This window comes from Ailuropoda melanoleuca, chromosome X, assembly GCF_002007445.2.
Source record: "Ailuropoda melanoleuca isolate Jingjing chromosome X, ASM200744v2, whole genome shotgun sequence".
Lineage (NCBI taxonomy): Eukaryota > Metazoa > Chordata > Mammalia > Carnivora > Ursidae > Ailuropoda > Ailuropoda melanoleuca.
Window position 1 is genome coordinate 73,421,255 of NC_048238.1, and position 21,743 is coordinate 73,442,997.

Here is a 21,743-nt window from a genome sequence, read left to right on the forward strand (position 1 = left end):
AGAGCCTCAGGAAGAGCTGACCAGCATTTTCTCCCACTTCTGTTAGAGCTAAACAAAATTTTCTTACTTGCCCAGTAATGTATTCCTATCCATTTTGGCATTATTATAATTTTGAGGTTAATTAGCAGATACATAAAAGTCTCTACAATTGTCACATCTTGGAAATAATGAACAAACCGCAACAACAACTACAAAATAAATGAAATAGCAGATAAAACCAAAATGTCAGCTTTATTCAGAGGGGAAAGTGAATTGCAGGGTACTGCTCATTATGAGAGTGAAATGATACTAACAGAACCCAAGATTTAAGCAAACTGTTCATCAGCCTAGAGGCCTTTCTAGTCTAGAAGCAGAAACTTCAAGTTGCACTATTTATGCTTTCTTCAAAGGGAAATGAATATCAGGGGTAGGAAAGAACATTGTGAATTACTTGTGTCTTTTACCAGTTTCTCTACACTGCTATTCATTTCTTTCTTAGGGAAATATAAGAACCAGTTTAGGAATATTTTTGTTTATCCAGTCATATTCATTGAAAAACATTTCTATGTTTGTGGTTGATTTTTTACTTTGGCTTATTGAGATTTTACTATTGATACATTTTTTTTTTCAATTTCAGCATAGCCAGATTTTGTTTCAGGATTTTGTTTAGAAATGACTTAAGGAAGTATTAGACCTAAGTGAAAGGAGAGATAGATATATTATGTCCCAGGTTGAGGTTCAAAACTGTAAATAATTAATTTTACTTAAAATAAAGTATTCATTCATAACAATCCCAGTCAAGACACTTAGCATTCTTTTGTAGTGGAGCTTGACTAGCAGGTTTCAAATTTACCAGAGACAAACTATAACAGAAGGCCTGAAAAAAACATGTAAGGAAAATTTTACTACATCTTTATTACATGAAAAAGAAATTTGCTACTTCTATTTCTTTTTTGTTTTCAAGAAATCACCCATCTTAGGGGTTTGAATGGAAATTGAACAGACATATGTTGCCATTAAGCTTTAAAATTCTTTAAAAGGACCAGTTCTTTCTTTTAACTGTATTTCTGTTTAACTTGTGATTCTCCTCCCTCTAAATGAGGGAAGGACCTCCTGCTTTCTCCATCACAGGGAGGGGGCGGAGCATTCCCTAGAAGCTTGGATGTGAGCTGTGCCTGGCCAGTCTTGGGGGAGGAGCCGCATTACATACACTTGGAGGCTTCCGCCGAAGAGAAGAAGCTTGGAGGTAATGGCTGTCGTAAAAGCTAGTTATTTTCTGTAATTTCTGGAAACTTTCGAGTAAAGGTGAGAAAAGAAGGGACTGCTGCTTTAGAGTAAAGGGAAAGGAGTGTCGTTTCGTGGGGGTCGTTGTTTCTATGAGGGAATTAATGTCTGGATTTTGTATTCCTTCAGATATTTTAAAAGTCCACATTTTGAAAGTGGGGGAGGTGGTGATCAGATTACACCTGCGGAAAATATCCTTCATGAGGTTGCCAAAGCTAACTTCTAAATAGGGCATTTTAGGTTTCAAACAAAAAGCAGTGGTAACAAGAAATGATGAAACAAAAGTTGAGAAATTAATCTTTCTTACTTTGAAAAAAAAGATTGTGATAATCCCAAATGAAAAATGAAGTTAGTTGGGGGGTGTTGACTTTTTATATTACTTTGGTTGTATTGTGTTTCTAACAAATCTTACTGTTGTGAAGGAATTTATATAGTGATAATCTCAAGTAATGTATAACTGTGTGGATTTAAATACTTCTGAAAATTAGGAGTTTGGTTATTTGTCAGGGGTTACTCAGCGCCTTCGAAGAATTGCTTTTTTATGGATGGTCAGAGGGCTATCTTTGTCTACATCTCTACCTATCTATCAGAAGAGTAAGTATTCCTAAATTTACTATAATCTGAAAAATATCTGAAAAATCATAAGCTAAGGAATAATGGACATATGTTAACATAATAAAACACAACAAACAGTATGTCTAGTAATAGAAGTCTAAGGGAAAAGATGTCTGGAGGAAAAAAGAAATTTTCCACTTCTTTCTTCCACATTTCACTTAGCATGTGATAACTGTCAGCATAAAAGAAGAGAATTTTAAAATATGGGGGGAAAACTACCTTCTCCAAAATGTGTAAATATATATAAATATGGAAAGATCTTCAAATATATGGGTGAATAAATGTAATCTCAGATAGTACATTCTAGTATATCTATGATGAGGGGAACAATCAGAGGGATTAGACTCAAATGTAAGCAGTAAACAACTCAGTGGTTGAAGTAATGATGGTGTGTATTTTCTTCTTCAGATTTTACATATCTTTAGAGGTTTTTGGAAACACGTAATGGAGCTGAGAGGGAGCAATCCATTTTGTTACAGATATTTAAATAGACACCACACACACTCCATTGTCTTTATCTGAAGGTGGATCTGAGAAGGCTGGTTATCTGGTTACTTGGGCTTTTCTTGCAATTCAGATATTTAGACTATTGTCCAGACTTTGGTTCAAGCAGAAGGTATGTATTTGCATTTTGATGCACTCTTGAGAAATAATTCAAAAATGTTTAAAACATATTATAGAATAGTCACATAAGGTAGTGCATCCATAATGTTGAATACTATGCAGCTGTAAAAAGAATAAGCTAATGCAGTGAGCTAAATAATAATAAGAAAAGGTGTCCATGGTATATTCCAAAAATAAACAAACTGCAGAATGACCTCTATTATGTTAATACAATGTATGCTAGAAAAATCTGGAAATATGCATGCTGCTTTGTTAATTGGGGATATAGGTGTAGTTGGAGAGACAGAACACTTCAGTCTTCTGTATATCATATTTCTCCATTTAAAAAACTTTACTTTGAAGAGTAAGCTTGAACAATTTTCATTATGAGAAAATGAGATCAAATTTTAGAAATATAGACAACTCTGGTAAAAGTAATTCACAAAAAGATGATGTAAGAAAATATTTATTGATGTTCAGAGATGATCAAGCATATGCTTGTTTAAAAACCATATATATATATAAATATCTGTAGGAAAAATCTAGAAATATGGAGAGCAAACCCTTATATTTTGACGATTGTTGTGGAGATCTGCTTCCTTTGAAAAATTAAAAGATGAAGAGATAAAATATGCATGAGAGATATTATAATAAAGACATTAAAGGAGGAATTATGATTCCATTTTTGTCTAACACAATTCTTAAATTGAGAACGAAAAAGTATAGAAGCCTAAGAAGGCTACTGTCTGGATAACTAGTTCCCACCCTTCCCCACTAAGGACCAGGGTATCTGCAGTTCTGTTTCTAGTCACAAGATGGCGCTTGCCAGGTGTCCTAAATTTTCTCCAGGCAACCATTTTTATGAAGTGGACAAACAAAGCAATGAAACATATGTTTCATTAGCAGATTATGAGACAGTGTGTGCAGTGTGATTGCAATTTTGTTGAAATTTTTCACATGTATAACAGAAAAAGCACCCACACTAGGATTGATGTGAGAATTCAAACAGAACGCAATTTTTTTAAAAGGTAGCTACAAAGGTTTAGATATAGAAGACACAAGGCAACTATTATTTCCCTTCTTTCCTGCACCCAAATCATACTTTTCATGAGAGAGCTCATTTCAGCATGAAGCAAGTAACAACTGTATCACAGAGAGCATTTCAAATAACCAAAAGGGTGATAAACATGGCATCTACATCACAGATGAAAATTTACCTCATTCCTGTGTTTCAGAATGACACGCCTGCTGAAGTTTTGGTAGGGAAGTTTCTTTACATGTTTTCCACTGAATTGGTTTGATTCCCTGTCTCCTTTGGGACAGCCTAGGTTAATATCAAAGATACACATGACCTGGGGAATCTGCATGTGATGCCATTTGAGCCCCAGAAAGGCAGTGTGACCTCAGAAGTGCTGAGCAGGGAGAAGACTGTGCTGGACAAGCAGCTGGAGTGAGAATCAAGACAACCAGATCACAGGACCAGAGCCTCCACCATCCATGAGATACTAGGTAAAGTTCTTCCCATTTCATGAAATATTTCACGTTGAAATGTGTTGAGAACCTAGGGTATAATGCGTTTGCTTCCTTCTGTAGCCATAGCATTTTGACCAAAAGCCACATTTCATACTAAAATTATGTTAGGTCGAGAATTAGCAGTACAATTTATTTTGTTCCCCATCCTGTAATTAAGAGTCATAGCTTCTCATTTTGGGGGAAAAATCTCATGTGTTAAACCACTGTGAAGAAAATTGTGTGAGAGTCTATTCGGGTATCTACCTGAGGTTTCAGCCAATGGCCTGACTCTCCATTCTTTAACAGCTAGATTGTCATCACCGTATACTAGATAACATAGTTACAAAGATACCTTAAAACCTGCATAAGGTCTTCTGACCCTCCTTACGTAGACATCTGTATGCTCTCTTGAATAGTATCTTATAGTGATTTAACACATTTAAGTTTTTCCCAGCAGCCATCACGAATCTCTCACTCCTGAAGTCATACTCTTAATGAGGTTGGTGCTGAACCCTACTATCCGTGTCCATGAGATCTTTGGTTGCTTTGGACAGACGGGGCAGCACTAGCAGTGTAGAAAACACAAAGCCATACATTCCCTCATGATAACCCAGTGGGGTGCAAAAGGCCCAAATTATCCAGGAACACAAATAATGTCCTTGACACTGCCAAAGCCACTCCCGCATACATTCCCTTCTTATAGTACAATAGAAATAATAAAGACAGGATATTGGGCTGTTATCATAATCTTTCTTCTCTGTTTTTGTTCCTCTCCCCCGAAACATATTCCGTGTCTCTAACCTCGGCTGATACTCACTATTTATTCTTCTGATTTTTATCTTATCTAGCTTCATTTTCATTGTCCACATTCTTTCTGCTTAGCAAAGTAAACTTTGTGCCTGATCCCTTTTCTTTTCTGCCATGTTTTAATCTAATTCAGTTGTCACCCAATGAAAATATTTCTTCAGGTTCTTTTGTGAAGTTTCAGAAGGATAAGAGGCTACTGCAGGTGAGAACCATTTACTAGCCCTAGTAAGAAGAGTTAAGGGTTCTTTAAAAGCACTGCTTTTCTAGAAAACCAGGCAGCTAAAACCAGATGAGTGACATATGTATTTTCCTAGCATATTGTGTATCTATTGATTGATTTCTTGTTCTGTTTGGCTGCACTGATTGAGCATATGTGCAAATTCAGTTTCTTTGTGGATAAATTAGGACTGTTTTTGCCCCCTTTCCTGTACTTCTTGTATCATCTGTCTCTTCCTACACACTTAGACAGGTAATAAACTCTTTTTTATTATACCATTAAATATGATTTAATATTTAGACAACCTAGGTTAATATGAGAGATACATGTGACTCATGCATCTTTCTTAACTATGCCATCTAGTGTGGGGAGATGACAACTTAGCATAGCTGTCAAGAATTTGATATGTTTCTCTCCACTGAACTAATAAAGGTCTCAAACCCACAACTGCCTGCTGCCTGTTCTAACCCTTCAAAAACGTGACTCTGTCATAATGCCTCCATGACAAATTCTTAAAGACTAGACATTGGATTCTGCCAACAGAAATCCATATCTCCTCACCAAAGACTCCTTGATGTCCTTTATTCAGATGGGTTAGCAGAATAATTTTGACCCAGTCTGACCCTGCTGTTACATGTCTCTGGAAGAATGATGGCTTCTTCTTTCTTTAGATTCCCCAGTACAGACAGTTTTCTTTCTCTTGTTTGCTAATTACAGGAAGAGCTGTGTCATACTGCAGCTCTCTTTCTCCAACCTGAATAGTCAGAGGTGGCAGGAGGCAGTTGTGTTTACTTGTTCACTGTGATAATGGATGGGGTTGTGAGGGTCTCACCAAGTTTACTTATGTTTTATTTATTTTTTGGGGTTTGTTTTTAAACCTAGCATGACATTATCTTAAGAGAACTAATCCCCTGAATGATCCATTGGCACTGTGTAGGTTTTAGCACTTCCTGGGAAACGACACCTCTGTGTTAAAAATCTTAATTTAAATCTTACGTTCTGAAATGTTTTGTGAACACAGAAGCTCGGTAAGAGAGGATAGAAAAACGATTTTCTCATATTGAATTAGAAGTTGCAAACAACGAAAGCACAAGAACAGGAGTTGCCAAATGTAAATGAAGATGGAATGAACTGGGGCATTTCTCTATGGAAAAAATGACTGATTTTTCAGCCCCTGCCCAGGAAAAGCTATATCTTCAGGGGAAGGTACTGCCAGGCCCTGCAACACAAAAGAGATATGTCATAACTACTCCATGGCCAAGTCAATGCTATCATGCAGATATGGCCAGTGCAAAAACATAGTGCAAAAAATATTTTTTAAATTTATGTGGAACTGTGAATGTACATCAAAGATGGAGAGTTCATAGATAAGTATGGTATAGTTATTGAAGGTGGTTGTAGTTCACCAGTGTGTTCGCCATAAGGGACATGAAATTAAACAATGCTCACTCTGGGGTTACGTTCACCAATTTCCTCACAGTCTGAAGGAAGGTAAATGACATCATCCTCTGTTCGACCAAAGAGTCAGGATTCCAAGCCCAGGAGGCAGTGAATACTGGTGGAGAAAGAAAACATCCTTTTGTTTGGGAGTCAGATAGACTTTGGCTTTAATTCTGTTTTGCCCTCTTCCCAGCTTCATGACCTTGCATATGAGCCAAACTGCTCATTTCCTCATTTTCTTGTCAACTGTCCATTGTATCATTTATTTGCATCTTTGTAAGTGAAATTAGGTAGAAAAATCTCATTGTTCTTTACATTCGCATCTCTTTGATTATCAGGGAAGGTGAGTTCTTTTTCATGTATCGTTCACTTTTAATTTTTAGTTTGAATGTTTGGGTTTTTAGAAGCCCCAGCGAATAGCACTTCCCTTTCTCCACTGAACAAATTGATATAAAACAAAGTTGCAGGTGGGAGCCAAAATGTCAGCTTTTGTACCAGGGGAAGAGAAGTTGCAGGGCATCGATTATTGTGAGAATCAAGTGGGCCTTATAAATCCACATTTAAACAAATCTACCGAACAGCCTAGAGGCTTGCAACTGCACAAAAAGGTGAGAGATACCTGTAGTTGAATAACTTGAGCTTGCTCACAGGAAGTAAATAGGATCAGGGAGGAACTATTCCCTCCGAATATTGTGAATTACCTATTTATATCCTTTGCTCAATTTTTCCACTTTGCTGTTTATTTCTTATTAATTTGGAAGCTCTACTGTAGATTCGAGATTTTTTTTAATTGAAAACAATTTTGTGAAGTTTGTTCTTCTGTGTTCAACTTTGGTTTGTTGTGTTTTTACCATATGTTTTTATTTCAGTATATTCAGATACAGATCTTTTTTTCTGTAAGGATTTTGGCCAATGTTTTATGTTTAAGGAATGACTGTACTTGAAAAAACCAGAAAATGTTCCGAAGGATAAATGAGACAACTCGAATAAAGAAACATACCATGTCCCAGGGCCAAAGGAATAAATTTGTAGAGCTATGATTCTTCCCAAATTAATGTATTCATTCATGGCGATCAGAAACAAGGACCTGACAGGTCTTTTTAATGGATGATGACCAGTTGGATATTGAAATCTTGTAGAAGTAAGGTTCCAGAAAAGGCAAGAAAAATATGCAAGAGCTATTTTTAACTGGGTCTTTACTTTATGATAAAGGGATTTGCTACGTCTTTTCAGGAAATCACCTTACCCCTGTGGTTTGAATGGAAATTAAAGAGACACATGTTGCCATTTCACTTTCAAGTCTTTTATAAATGAACGTTTTTTTCCCCTTTAAGTGAATTTCAGTTAACTTGGCGATTCTCCTCCCTCTAATTGAGGGAAAGGCCCCCTACTTTCTCCATCACAGGGAGGGGGCGGAGCATTCTCTGAGAAGCTTGGAAGTGAGCTGTGCCTGGCCAGTCTTGGGGGAGGGGCTGCATTTCACGAGGCTGCAGCTGACAAGAAGCTTCAAGGTAATGGCTGTCTTAAAGCTAGTTATTTTCTGGGAATTTCTTCGGGCTTTGGTGTTATGGTGGGAAAAAAAAGAAAAAAAAACATACGTTGTTGCCTGGGAGAGGTGGGAATGGAATACGGTTTGGGGAGAATTGCTGTTATTGTGACAGAATCAATCTCCTGAAAATTTAGTTTCTCTGGATATTTTATGAAGTCCACAGTGTGGGAATGGGCGATCAGATTACAGCTTCTAAATTAAGACTTCAGTGAGGCATGCTGTTCATGTTAATTTTTACATGGCATTCCATGTTTCTATTTTTGTTACAGATTGTATTATATTTTGATGTAAACATTCATTATTCTACACTAAAAGTAACTGATAGAAAAATGTGGGCATAAAAAGTGATTGACACGTACAAACACAAATAGAAATGTACACGAACATATGTGGAAGGGATTCAGATATGCTGTTGAGTGATAACATTTGTGAAAAATATATGCATTTTCCTGAAAAAGAACTAGACTCCCATGTTAACAGTCAGCATCTCTGAAGTGTTCAGATTACTGGGGATCTCAAAATACATTTTTATTTGGTTTCAGCATTTTTAGAATTGCTTTATTCCGTGATCATTTTTATAATGAGAAGAGCACAATGAAGCTGCAACAGTGTACCTGTTTGGTTTCAAACACATAAACATTCACAGACACGACAGACATGCAAACATACCCCCCTTGTCTTTTGCCGATAGTGGAAATTTTCCTGGACCTGATCAAGCCCGTAGCCTGGTTGCTGTGCTGGCTACTGCCCTGCATGTGTCCTCCTTGCAACTCATTCTTTCAGACCACAGGTATGGCTGTGGTCAGCAAGAACTATTTTTCTGTATCTTTTAAGTTTATTAGTGAGTCAGGGGGTTTGGTTTATTTCTGTTAGCAGTTTTAAAAATATCATGTGGCATGGTGCATCCATATAATTGAATGTTACATAGCTGACATGTAGTGATTTGAAAAAATGTCTGAGAAGTAGTATTAGGTGAAAAATGGGAATTGCAGAATGGCAAGCACTATACTATGTCATTTAAAGATAAAAGACTGCCTTAATACTATATGTCTAACAAAATCACAAAAAAACATAAGGCTGCCTGCTAATGGGATTGTGTGGTTGGAGACATAAGACAGTCTTTGCTATCTCTATGTAAAAATAATCCTTAATATATAGTCATTTTTTAACAGGAGCGGAAAAAAGTTTGAGATAAATTGTTACAAATTGGGGGTGGGGGGAAATCACATTTGAAGTGATTCATAATCAATGAAAATACTTACTGATAGGGAAAAACTTTCAAACTATGCGCTTGAGCATGATAAAAAGCTGGTCTGAAATTATATGTATTTAGGTGTATTTATAAATAAAGGTTATGGAAAAATATTCAGGAAACCATAGTATTAATTATTTTTCTAGAATTATACTTTCTTTTTATAAATCACATCTTTTCAATTTTCAGTTAAGTATGCAATTTTTCATCAGACTATTGGAAGTAAAGACATTAGAATTCCATTTTTTGCATAATGCATAACAAAACTCTAAATTTGAGCATGGTATATTCTATAAGCCTGAGAAAACTACTGGCTTGGCAGCATGTAGTTCCCACCCCTCCCTAAGAAGGACCTGGTAGTAACAGGGTGCAGTTCTGGCATTGGTCACAAGATGGCGCGTGCCAGATTTTCCAAATTTTCTCAAGGCAACTATTTTTATGAAGTGTGCAAACAAAGGCATGAAACGTATTTTGTATTACCAGACTATGAGACGGCATGTAGAGTGTGATTATAGTTTCATTGAAGAAAACTGTACGTGTCTAGAAGAAAAGGCCCCACATGAGGACTGATGTGAGAACTCAAACAGAAAGCAATTTTTTTTAAAGTAACTACGTAGAATTCGGCCTATAGAAAACACAAGGCAGTTGTTATTTCCCTACTCCTCTGTCCTCACCTCATAAAGATGATATCAGCATGAACGAAATAACAACTGTGTCACAGCATTTCAAATAAGAACAAAAAAGGAATATAAGCATGGCATCTGTATCACAGATGAGATTTTGTCTTATTCCTGTGTTTCAGAATGACACACCTACTGAAGTTTTGGTAGGGAAGTTTCTTTTCACGTTTTCCACTGAATTGGTTTGATTCCCTGTCTCCTTTGGGACAGCCTAGGTTAATATCAAAGATACACATGACCTGGGGAATCTGCATGTGATGCCATTAGAGCCCCAGAAAGGCAGTGCGACCTCAGAAGTGCTGAGCAGGGAGAAGGCTGTGCTGGACAAGCAGCTGGAGTGAGAATCAAGACAACCAGATCACAGGACCAGAGCCTCCACCATCCACGTGACATTGGGTAAGGCTCTTCCTGTTTCATGTTAAAACATGGTTAAGTTTAGAATATGCGGTACATTTTTTTTTCTGGCTCAGTAGCCATAACATTTTAAATTTTAGATCACAGATTCTAGTGTTAGGAGAGAATTATCTTAAACTTCTAGAAAGGAGTTATACAAATGGAAATCTACTTGTGGAAGACTTGCAGGTCTCTGCCAACTGCCTGACTCTCAAGAAATCCTTGAAAAACTGCCGTAGTCGGTCAGTAGCTATGGCAGCCATTCCAAATATCTAACTCCTAAGCTCATCTTCCTAATGAGGTCATTGTGCTGTTGTCTGAGTCCAGGAGACACAAACCCCAGCATCTGTGTCTGACTTCCTTGGGTAGAACGGGCAGCACTGGCAGCTTTAAAAAGTTAAAATTACCTTAGGGGCACCTGGGTGGCTCAGTTGGTTAAGCGTCCAACTCTTAATTTCAGCTCGGGCTGTGATCTCAGGGTCATGAGATTAAGCCCTGCATCAGGCTCTGCTGAGTGGGGAGTCTGCTTCTCTCCCTCTCCCTCAACCCCTCCCCACCGTCGTCGTGTGCTCTCGCTCTATATATAAAGTAAATAAATAAATATTCTTTAAAAAGTTAAGATTACCCTAGAATAAACCTCAAGATGCCCCGAAGTATCAAAATATCCAATAATAGAAATGGTTTCCCTGACACATTCCTCAACACCCCCCCATCTCCTAGCATACACACCCTCATTCATTTCTTATATGCAATAGCTATAATAAGGAATACATAGTGGGGCATTATAGAACTACTTCTCTTTTTCTGAATTTTCAAATATTTTTCTCCAACCACAATGTTTCTTTGGTGCCAGGTATATATTCATCATTTTGTATGTCTCCTCCATTTCCATTGTCCACCTTCCTTCTCCTTTGAAGAAGGAATCCCTTTGCTTATTCTCTTTTCTCTTTGCCTTCTCTTTAAGTGACTATTTTCTTACTCCCTCACTTAAGTGAATATTTCTTATCTCCCATTCAAAATCACTTACTCATGCTTTCTCACAGATTTTCAGAAGGATATGTATAAGCACTGAATGAGAAAACTAATTTGTTGGGGCGCCTGGGTGGCACAGCGGTTAAGCATCTGCCTTCGGCTCAGGGCGTGATCCCGGCATTATGGGATTGAGCCCCACATCAGGCTCCTCTGCTATGAGCCTGCTTCTTCCTCTCCCACTCCCCCTGCTTGTGTTCCCTCTCTCGCAAGCTGTCTCTATCTCTGTCAAATAAATAAATAAAATCTTTAAAAAAAGAGAGAGAGAAAACTATTTTGTTGCCCTAAGGCAATAGAGGCTTCTAAAATCACAGTTTTTGTGGTTACCTGGGCAGTCAGACACAGCCTAGTGACCTAAGGATTTTTCTAAATGATTCAGAGTTCACTGATTGTAGTCTATATCCAGATGTACCAATCAATCACACACACATTCAGATCTTCAGTGATTCATTTTGAACTTCTTTTATTTTACCTTTCTTATGTTCTTATCTACTCCTTGCTGCACACTTAGACTGTTACTGAACTTTTACAAATTTTTTTAACTTGTCCGTCTCTTTGCTTGTTAATCCCAAGAAGAACACCATAGCTTAGTCTCTCTACTTCAAAACTTAGATTGTAGTAAAGCTTTGTTTGCTATGTGCTGTAATGATGAAGTTGTGAGGTCCTCAACAAACTTTCTTTTAATATATTTCCCATTCCATCATCCTGAATCTTAATTTCCTAGCAGCTTCAGCCATTGGCACTGTGTAGGGGAATACGAAATCTCCAGACATGGCAGGTTTATCTTCTTGTGACCGCTAGTTCACTGTTTGGTATTTTTTTCTTTTTTCCTTCTTTATCATGTTCACATAACATTTGGCCAGAGACTATGGAGTCCCTTTGGCTGTGGCAATGATTCACTCTCTGGCTATCCTTTTTCTTACTTGGGATACTCATTCTTAGTAAGCTTTCTTCTGATGTTCTTCCTCTTCAGGTGGGCTGACATTCAGCCAGTGAACATTAAAAATAAGGTTTTAACTTTGTTTATAGCCAGTTTCAGTTATTTCTTTGTGCCTATGGCTTATAGGGGTCATTCAATATTTTGTATATCCATTAAGTATCTATAATTCCTTGCTTTACCAATGCTCATGCCCCCCTCATGGTTTTTACGAGTGTTCTGACTGAACCATTTCCACTCTTTTATATGAACCTTATACACTAAAGATATTGATATTTGTTTATTCTATAACCACCCTGTCTCTCGTATGTTATTTGGCTTCTGCTTTCTCACTGGGAACATAATTCTTAACCGGATCTCTGTCTCCAGATTATGACACTTTGGCTTCTATTACTTCCTTTCCTTCCATTCACATAGTTGAGTGGTATGTGAGAACTTCAGTGTAGTTAAAGGCTCTGCCAATGAGGATAAGTTTCACAAACTATAAGGTGCTGATGTCATCTGGATTCTTGACATATGTCCTATGTTAACTAACCTCTGATGAAAGAGATATTTAGTGAGTATATAAATTTATAGAAAGAGATACATAACTGCATTAAAAGTCATGTGTCTTAGGTGACACCCCCAACATTTTAAAGTGAGTTCAGAAATATAAGTAAGCAAAATTAAAGATATTTAAAAAATTGAATCTCTAACATATTCTTTGTACACTCCAGAAGATATTTTTACACATACCTTGTGGTTCCCACAACCTTTTTTGGTATTCATGACCCAAAGCACAAATCGAACTCCTATATGTATTCCCATTACTCTGACAATAAAATACAAACTTCTTATATAGGTTATTATCTGATTTTGGATGCCTTTTTGAGGCTCAGGTTTACTGAGGTATAATTTACATAGAGTTAAATTCACTCTTTTAGGCATATAGTTTGATGAGTTTTGACGAAGGTATGTAGTCAAGTAATGACCAATAGAGTCAGGCTATAGAATATTACTATAACTCCAAAATGTTCCTCTTGCCCCACTATAGTCAGTATTCACTCTACCCTGATACCCAGGTGACCACTGATCTAATTTCTGTCCCTGTAGGTTTTAATTTTCCAAAATATCTTACACATGGAGTCATATAATATACAAGTTTTAACATCTGGCTTCTTTCACTTAGCATGATGTTTCTGCTATTTACCCTTATTGATGTATGCATCAGTAGTTTGTTATTCTGTTATTCTACAATTTGTGTATCTACTCATGAATAGATTTATAGTTTTTGGTGATTATGACTAAAGTTATTATAAACATTCCAGAACAGATCTTTGTCTGTACATAAGTTTTTATTTCTCTTGGGTGAATATCTAGGAGTGGCATTCCTAGATTATATGGTAAGCATACGTCCAACTATATTAGAAACTGCCATACTGTTTTATAAAGTAGCTGTGAGATCTTGTATTTTCACCAGCAATGTATGCGTTCTAGTAACTCTGCATCATTGTTGGCAGCTAATACTGTCGGGTTTTTTGTCTTTTTAATATTAGCCATTCTTATAAAGGTGTTAGTGATGTCTTACTGTGGTTTTGCTTGCATATCCTTAATTATTAATAGTGTTGAGCATCTTTCAATGTGTTCATTTGATATTCATATATCTTCTTTGGTGATGGTCTATTTAAATTGGTTGTCCATTTTTTACTGGGTTGTTGATCTTATTATTGGATTATAAGAGTTCTTTATATATTCTGGATAAAAGTTCTTTATTAGATATGTGTTTTGCAAATATATCCTCTTGTGGATTTTCATTTTTTTTTTTAAGAGACGTCTTCAAGTTCAATTTATCAAATTTTTTATGGTGCATGCGTTTTGTGTTTTAATAAATCTTTGTTTAAATAAAGGCCTCAAAGGTTTCCGACTTTGTTTTCTACTAGAAGTTTTATAGTTTTCACTTTTACATTTAGGTCAGTAATTAATTTTGAGTTAATTTTTGTATATGGTCTTAGGTAAGGGGTCAAGGTGAATATTTTTACATACGATGTCCAATTTTTCCAACACTGTTTGCTGAAAAGACCATCATTTCTCCATTTAATTATCATTGTCAAAAATCTGTTGACCATATTTGCTGGTCTATTTGTGTTCTATTTATCTGTATGTCTATTTTATAGTATATAGTCTATTTTATAGTATAGTATACTATAATAATTAATAAGTGATAACTAAGAATATACTTGATTGCTATAGTCCTTTCATTAGAGGAGGGGGAAGAGCAGAGGGAAAGGGAGAGAGAGAATCTTAAGCAGGCTCACACCCAGTACAGAGCCCGATGCAGGGCTCGATCTTAAGGACCCTGAGATCAAAACCTGAGCCGAAATCAAGAGTCAGACACTTAACTGACTGAACCACCCAGGCCGCTTTTGATAGCTATAGTCTTAAAATCAGATAGCATGAATCTTCCACTTTGGTATTCCTTCCCAAAAGTGGTCTGCCTATTCTAGTTCCATTATTTTTCCATATGCACTATAGTGATATCTTTTCAATGCCTACAGAAAGTCTGCTGGGATTTTGGTTGAGATTGAAATGGTTCTATAAATATGTTTGGAGAGAAGTTACATCCTAAAAATAGTTAATCTTAAAGTCAATGAACATGATATATTTCTTCATTTATTTAGGTCTTCTTTAATATCTTTAATCAGTTTTTTGAGGTCTTCAGCATACAGATGTGCACATATTTGTTAGATTTGTCCTACCTTAGTACTTCCTGGTTTTTTTGATGATATTATAAGTGGTACTTTTTAAAACTTCCGAAATTTACTACATAGAAATAAATTATTTTATACTGACCTTACATCTTATGATATTGATAAACTTCCTTACTGGGTCTGATAGCTTTTTTTTTTTTTTATAAATTCATTGGGATTGTCTACATGGATCATCATGCCTGCAAATAAAGACAGGTTTATGTCTTCCTTTCCAATATGTATGCCTTTAATGTACTTTTCAGGCATTACTGTATTGGCTAGTATCTCCAATATAATGTTGAATGGTAGCGGTGAGAGTAGACATCCTTTCCTTGTTCCTGATTTTAGGGGAAGAGCATCCATGTGTCACCATTGAGTATGATGTTAACTTCCAGCTTTTTAATAGATACCCTTGATCAGATTGAGAAAGATCCATTTAATTCCCAATTTTCTGAGCTTTTTTATCATGAGTGTTTATAGAGTTATGTCAGATGCTTTTTCTGTATCAATTGAGATGATCTTTTTTCCCCCCTTTAGTCTGTGGATATGGTAAATTACATTGATTTGCAATTGTATAACTATCTTTACACTTCCAGGATAAACTCCATTTGGTCATGATATATTATCTTTTTTCTGTATCCTTGGGCTTTTTCTAAATCATTTTCTATATCATTTATACACCTAACATCATTGGATCCATGTATTTGTTTATGAGAGACATTGATCTGTGGTTTACTTGTTATGTATTTTTTCTTTTCTAGTTTTGGTATCAGGTTAATGATGGTATCAAAATATGTTAGAGATTGTATCCTTTTTTCACTATCTTTTTTCACTATTATCATCTGGTTTGCATAGCATACATTATTTTGCTTAGAATGGAGCCTGGTGTGCCAGAAGATTTTTCTCAATGATTTTTCTCCACCCTATATTCAGCAATCTCTTCACATCTGTGCTACTAGAACGGGGTTCTCTCTGCACACTCTTGCCTATTTTGCAGCAGTAGGCTGCTGTTATTATTAGGTGCTAGCTTCTTTTTGTTGTTGTTGTTTTGTTTTTAATGTTTTTTTATTACATTATGTTAGTCACCATAGAGTACATCCCTGGTTTCTGATGCAAGGTTCAATGATTTCATTAGTTGCATATAACACCCAGTGCACCATGCGATACGTGCCCTCCTTACTACCCATCACCAGGCTATCCCATTCCACCACCCCCCTCCCCTCTGAAGCCCTCAGTTTGTTTCTCAGAGTCCATAGTCTCCCATGCTTCACTCCCCCTTCTGATTACCCCCCTTTCTTTATCCCTTTCTTCCCCTACCTATCTTCCTAATTCTTATGTTCCATAGATGAGAGAAATCATATGATAATTGTCTTTCTCTGCTTGACTTATTTCACTTAGCATTATCTCCTCCAGTGCCGTCCATGTTGCAGCAAATGTTGAGAATTCGTTCTTTCTGATAGCTGAGTAATATTCCATTGTATATATGGACCACAGCTTCTTAATCCAGTCATCTGTTGAAGGGCATCTCGGCTCCTTCCATGATTTGGCTATTGTGGACAATGCAGCTATGAACATTGGGGTGCATATGGCCCTTCTCTTTACTACGTCTGTATCTTTGGGGTAAACACCCAGTAGTGCAATGGCTGGGTCATAGGGTAGTTCAATTTTTAACTTTTTAAGGGACCTCCACACTGTTTTCCAGAGTGGCTGTACCAACTTGCATTCCCACCAACAATGTAGGAGGGATCCCCTTTCTCCACATCCTCTCCAACAATTGTTGTTTCTTGCCTTGTCTATCTTTGCCATTCTAACTGGCGTAAGGTGGTATCTCAGTGTGGTTTTGATTTGAATTTCCCTGATGGCTAATGATTTTGAACATTTTTTCATGTGTCTGTTAGCCATTTGTATGTCTTCATTGGAAAAGTGTCTGTTCATATCTTCTGCCCATTTTATGATTTGTTTATTTGTTTCTCGTGTATTGAGTTTGAGAAGTTCTTTGTAGATCTTGGATACCAGTCCTTTATCTGTGGTGTCCTTTGCAAATATATTCTCCCATTCCGTGGGCTGTCTCTTAGTTTTTTTGACTGTTTCCTTGGCTGTGCAGAAGCTCTTTATCCTGATAAAGTCCCATAAGTTCATTTTATCTTTTATTTCTCTTGCCTTTGGAGATGTGTCGTGAAAAAGGTTGCTCTGGCCGATGTCATAGAAGTTGTTGCCTATGTTCTCCTCTAGAATTTTGATGGATTCCTGTCTCACATTGAGGTCTTTCATCCATTTGGAGTTTATTTTTGTGTATGGTGTGAGAGAGTGGTCAAGTTTCATTCTTTTGCATGTAGCTGTCCAATTTTCCCAGCACCATTTATTGAAGAGACTGTCTTTTTTCCACCGGATGTTTTTTCCTGCTTTATCAAAGATTAGTTGCCCAAAGAGCCGAGGGTCCATTTCTGGGTTCTCTATTCTGTTCCATTGGTCGATGTGTCTGTTTTTGTGCCAGTACCATGCTGTCTTTGTGATCACAGCTTTGTAGTACAGCTCGAAATCCGGCATTGTGATGCCCCCAGCTTTGTTTTTCCTTTTCAACAGTTCCTTGGAGATTCGGGGCCTTTTCTGGTTCCATACAAATTTAAGGACTATTTGTTCCAGTTCTTTGAAAAATGTCCTCGGTATTTTGATCGGGATAGCATTGAAAGTGTAGATTGCTCTGGGTAGTATGGACATTTTAACTATGTTAATTCTTCCAATCCATGAGCATGGAATATTTTTCCATCTTTTTATGTCTTCCTCAATATCTTTCAAAAGTGATCTATAGTTTCTAGCATATAGGTCCTTTACGTCTCTGGTTAAGTTAATTCCAAGGTAACGCATGGTTTTTGGTGTTATTGTAAATGGGATGGATTCCCTAATTTCTCTTTCTTCAGTCTCGTTATTCGTGTATAGAAATGCAACTGATTTCTGGGCATTGATTTTGTATCCTGCCACCTTACTGAATTGTTCTATAACTTCTAATAGTTTGGGAGTGGATTCCTTTGGGTTTTCCATATAGAGTATCATGTCATCTGCAAAGAGAGACAGTTTGACTTCTTCTTTGCCGATTTGGATACCTTTGATCCCTTTTTGTCTTCTGATTGCTGTTGCAAGGACTTCTAGTACTATGTTGAATAATAGTGGCGAGAGTGGGCATCCTTGTCGTGTTCCTGATCTTAAGGGAAAGGCTTCCAGCTTTTCCCCATTGAGAATAATGCTTGCAGTAGGCTTTTCATAGATGGCTTTTATGAGATTGAGAAATGTACCCTCTATTCCTACACTCTGAAGGGTTTTAATCAGGAAAGGATGCTGTATTTTGTCAAATGCTTTTTCTGCATCAATTGAGAGGATCATATGGTTCTTGAGTCTTTTCTTGTTGATATGATGTATCACATTGATTGATTTGCGAGTGTTGAACCATGCTTGCATCCCAGGTATGAATCCCACTTGGTCATGATGGATAATCCTTTTAATGTACTGTTGGATTCTATTAGCAAGGATCTTGTTGAGGATTTTGGCATCCATATTCATTAGAGAAATCGGTCTGTAATTCTCCTTTTTGAGGGGGTCTTTGCCTGGTTTGGGGATCAAGGTAATATTAGCCTCATAGAATGAGTTTGGTAGCTTTCCTTCTGTTTCTATTTTTTGAAATAGCTTTAGGAGAATAGGTATTATTTCTTCTTTGAATGTTTGGTAGAATTCCCCAGGAAAACCGTCTGGGCCTGGAGTTTTATTATTTGGAAGGTTGTTTATCACTGACTCAATTTCTTCATAGTTAATTGGCCTATTTAAGAAATCTATTTCTTCCTGTTTCAGTCTTGGTAGTTTATAGGTTTCCAGGAAGGCCTCCATCTCTTCCAGATTGTTTAGTTTTTTGGCATATAGCTGTTGATAAAAGTTTCTAATAATCCTTGCAATTTCAATGGTGCTGGTCGTGACCTCTCCCTTTTCAGTCATAATTTTAATAATCTCAGTCCTTTCTCTTTGTTTTTGGACAAGTTTTGCCAGTGGTCTATCAATTTTATGGATTCTCTCAAAGAACCAGCTTCTAGTCCTGTTGATCTGCTCTACTGTGGTTCTGGTCTCTAATTCATTGATTTCTGCTCTAATCTTGGTCAACTCCTTCCTTGTCAGTGGGTTAGGCCTGTCCCTCTGTTGCTGTTCCAGTTTCTTGAGGTGAGAATATAGAAACTGCATTTTAGATTTTTCTATTCTTTTGAGTGAGGCTTGGATGGCTATGTATTTCCCCCTTAGGACTGCCTTTGCAGTATCCCATAGGTTTTGGACCGTTGTGTATTCATTCTCGTTGGTCTCCATAAATTGTTTAATTTGTTTTTTGATTTCCTGGTTTATCGAGTCATTCTTGAGCAGGATGGTTCTTAGCCTCCAAGTGTTTGAGTTTCTTCCAGGTTTTTCCTTGTGGTTGAGTTCCAATTTCAGAGCGTTGTGGTCTGAGAATATGCAGGGGATAATTTCAATCTTTTGGTATTGGCTGAGACCTGTTTTGTGTCCCAGAGCATGATCTATTCTTGAGAATGTTCCATGGGCATTTGAATAGAATGAGTATTCTTTGGTTCTGGGGTGTAGTGTTCTATATATATCTATGAGGTCCAACTCGTCGAGTATGGCATTCAAAGCCTTTGATTCTTTGCTTAGTTTTTGCCAGGGTGTTCTGTCTATTTCTGATAGTGGGGTGTTGAGGTCCCCTACTATTACTGTGTTCTTATCTATATGTCTCTTTATTTTGGTTAAGAGTTGGCTTGTGTATCTTGCTGCTCCCCTGTTGGGGGCATATATATTAATAATTGTCATATCCACTTGTTGAATACTTCCTTTAAGAATAATATAGTGCCCTTCTGTATCTCTCTCTATGGCCTCTAGTTTAAAATCCAGTCTATCTGATATGAGAATTGCTACTCCAGCTTTCTTTTGAGGTCCATTTGCGTGGAAGATGGTACTCCATCCCCTTACTCTAAGTCTGAATGCATCTTTGGGTTCAAAATGAGTCTCTTGTAGACAGCAAATGGATGGGTCATGTCTTTTTATCCAATCTGCAACCCTGTGGCGTTTTATGGGAGAGTTTAAGCCATTTAGATTGATAGAGATTATTGACAGATATGATTTTAATGATGCCATTTCTCTTTAAAGTCTTTGTATCGGTTGTGACTTGCTGCTCTGTATCACTCTTGGGGCCTTTTTACCTTTATAGAGCCCCCCTTAATATCTCCTGTAGGGCTGGTTTCGTGGTTACGAAATTGGTTAATGATTGGCGATTTTGGAACGTCTTTATTTCTCCATCAATTCTGAATGACAGCTTTGCTGGATAAAGGATCCTTGGCTGCATGTTTTTCTCTGAAAGAGCTTTAAAAATGCCCCCCCAAGCCTTTCTCTCATTCCAGGTCTCTGTAGACAGGTCTGACGTAATCCTGATACCTTTGCCTTGGTACGTGAGAAATTTCTTTGCCCTGGCCGCTTTCAATACTGTATCCTTGGATCTAATATTTGCGAATTGCACTATGACATGCCGTGGCGTAGGTTTGTCCTGGTTGAGCTTGGATGGGGTCCTCTCTGCCTCTTGGACACGAATGCTTGTTTCCCTTGCTAGATTAGGGAAGTTTTCAGCTACAATTTGTTCAAATATCTCTTCTAGACCTCTGTTTTTCTCCACCCCTTCAGGGATGCCGATGATTCTGACATTGGATCGTTTCATAGAGTCAGTAATCTCCCGTAATCTACATTCGTGGGCGTGGATTTTTTTAAGACCAGCTTCTATTTTCGTTTTTTCTTCTACTAACCCATCCTCCAATTCGCTAACGCGTTCCTCTGCCTCGGTGACCCTGGCCGTCAGAGCCTCTAGTTTTGACTGTATTTGGCCCATAGAATTTTTAATTTCTGTCAGATTCGCTCTCATTTCTGCCCTTAGGGATTCTATATTCTCAGCAACGCTTTCTCTGATGCTTTTTTCAAGTTTACTCATCATCTTGACCATTGTTGCTCTGAATTCCATTTCTGATAATTGGGATACATCCATATGTATTAATTCTGTGGCCGAGGCCAATTCTGTGGCAGAGGCCACAGACTCATTATCTTTTCTTTGCTGGGGGGGACTTCTCCTTCTCGTCATTCTGATGAAGAGAGATTGCAGGGTTGTCCAGAGCCCAAGTGTTGACTGGGACCCAGGCCGTGCGCCCTTGTTTTATAGAGATCTTAGGGATGTGGGCTTCTTCCTTAAAGAGTTTATTTATTTATTTGAGAGAGAGAGAGACAGTCAGCAAGAAAGGGAACCCAAGCAGAGGAGTGGGAGAGGAAGAAGCAGGTTCCCGGTGGAGAAGCCCGATGAGGGACTCCTTACGGAGCGTTGTGATCACACCCTAATCCGAAGACAGGTGCTTGGTGACTGCGCCACTCAGGCGCTCCGGGTTGTGGGCTTCTTGATTTTTCAGCCTGCCTTCTGGGGGAGGGGCCTGCCTGCCGGTACTCAGAAAACCCTGTTTGGGTAGAGTCTCTGTGTCCCTTGCGAGGGGGGATGGGGATGGGCACCCTGTGAGCCGGTATTTCCGGGCTTTTGTTCTCTGGCGGCTTTCCCTGGCGGTTTGCTATGCCTCTTCTGAGAGAGCAGCAGCGGCTGAAATTCAGCCTCTGTCTCAGAACAGAGGGATCGCGGATCGTTCTCCACTGATGTTCTGGCCACTTTAA

At 37.7% G+C, this 21,743-nt stretch overlaps 1 protein-coding gene across 15 annotated transcripts in view; it reads left to right on the plus strand.

Annotated features, from left to right (window-relative positions):
• Positions 1–1,147: 1,147 nt before the first annotated feature.
• The window catches only part of PWWP3B (PWWP domain containing 3B), a 62,396-nt gene continuing 41,800 nt past the window's right edge, over positions 1,148–21,743 (plus strand). Inside the window, exons 1-6 of one of the 15 annotated variants that reach the window (XM_034649514.1) lie at positions 1,148–1,284; positions 1,771–1,857; positions 2,287–2,494; positions 3,805–3,990; positions 7,834–7,968; positions 10,149–10,334. The gene's annotated coding sequence lies outside the window, so the exon portion shown is untranslated. Of the gene's footprint in view, positions 1,285–1,770; positions 1,858–2,286; positions 2,495–3,804; positions 3,991–7,791; positions 7,969–8,697; positions 8,797–10,148; positions 10,335–21,743 lie in introns of all 15 variants that reach the window. The other 14 variants (XM_034649518.1, XM_002929787.4, XM_034649510.1 and 11 more) reach the window with 14 other exon arrangements.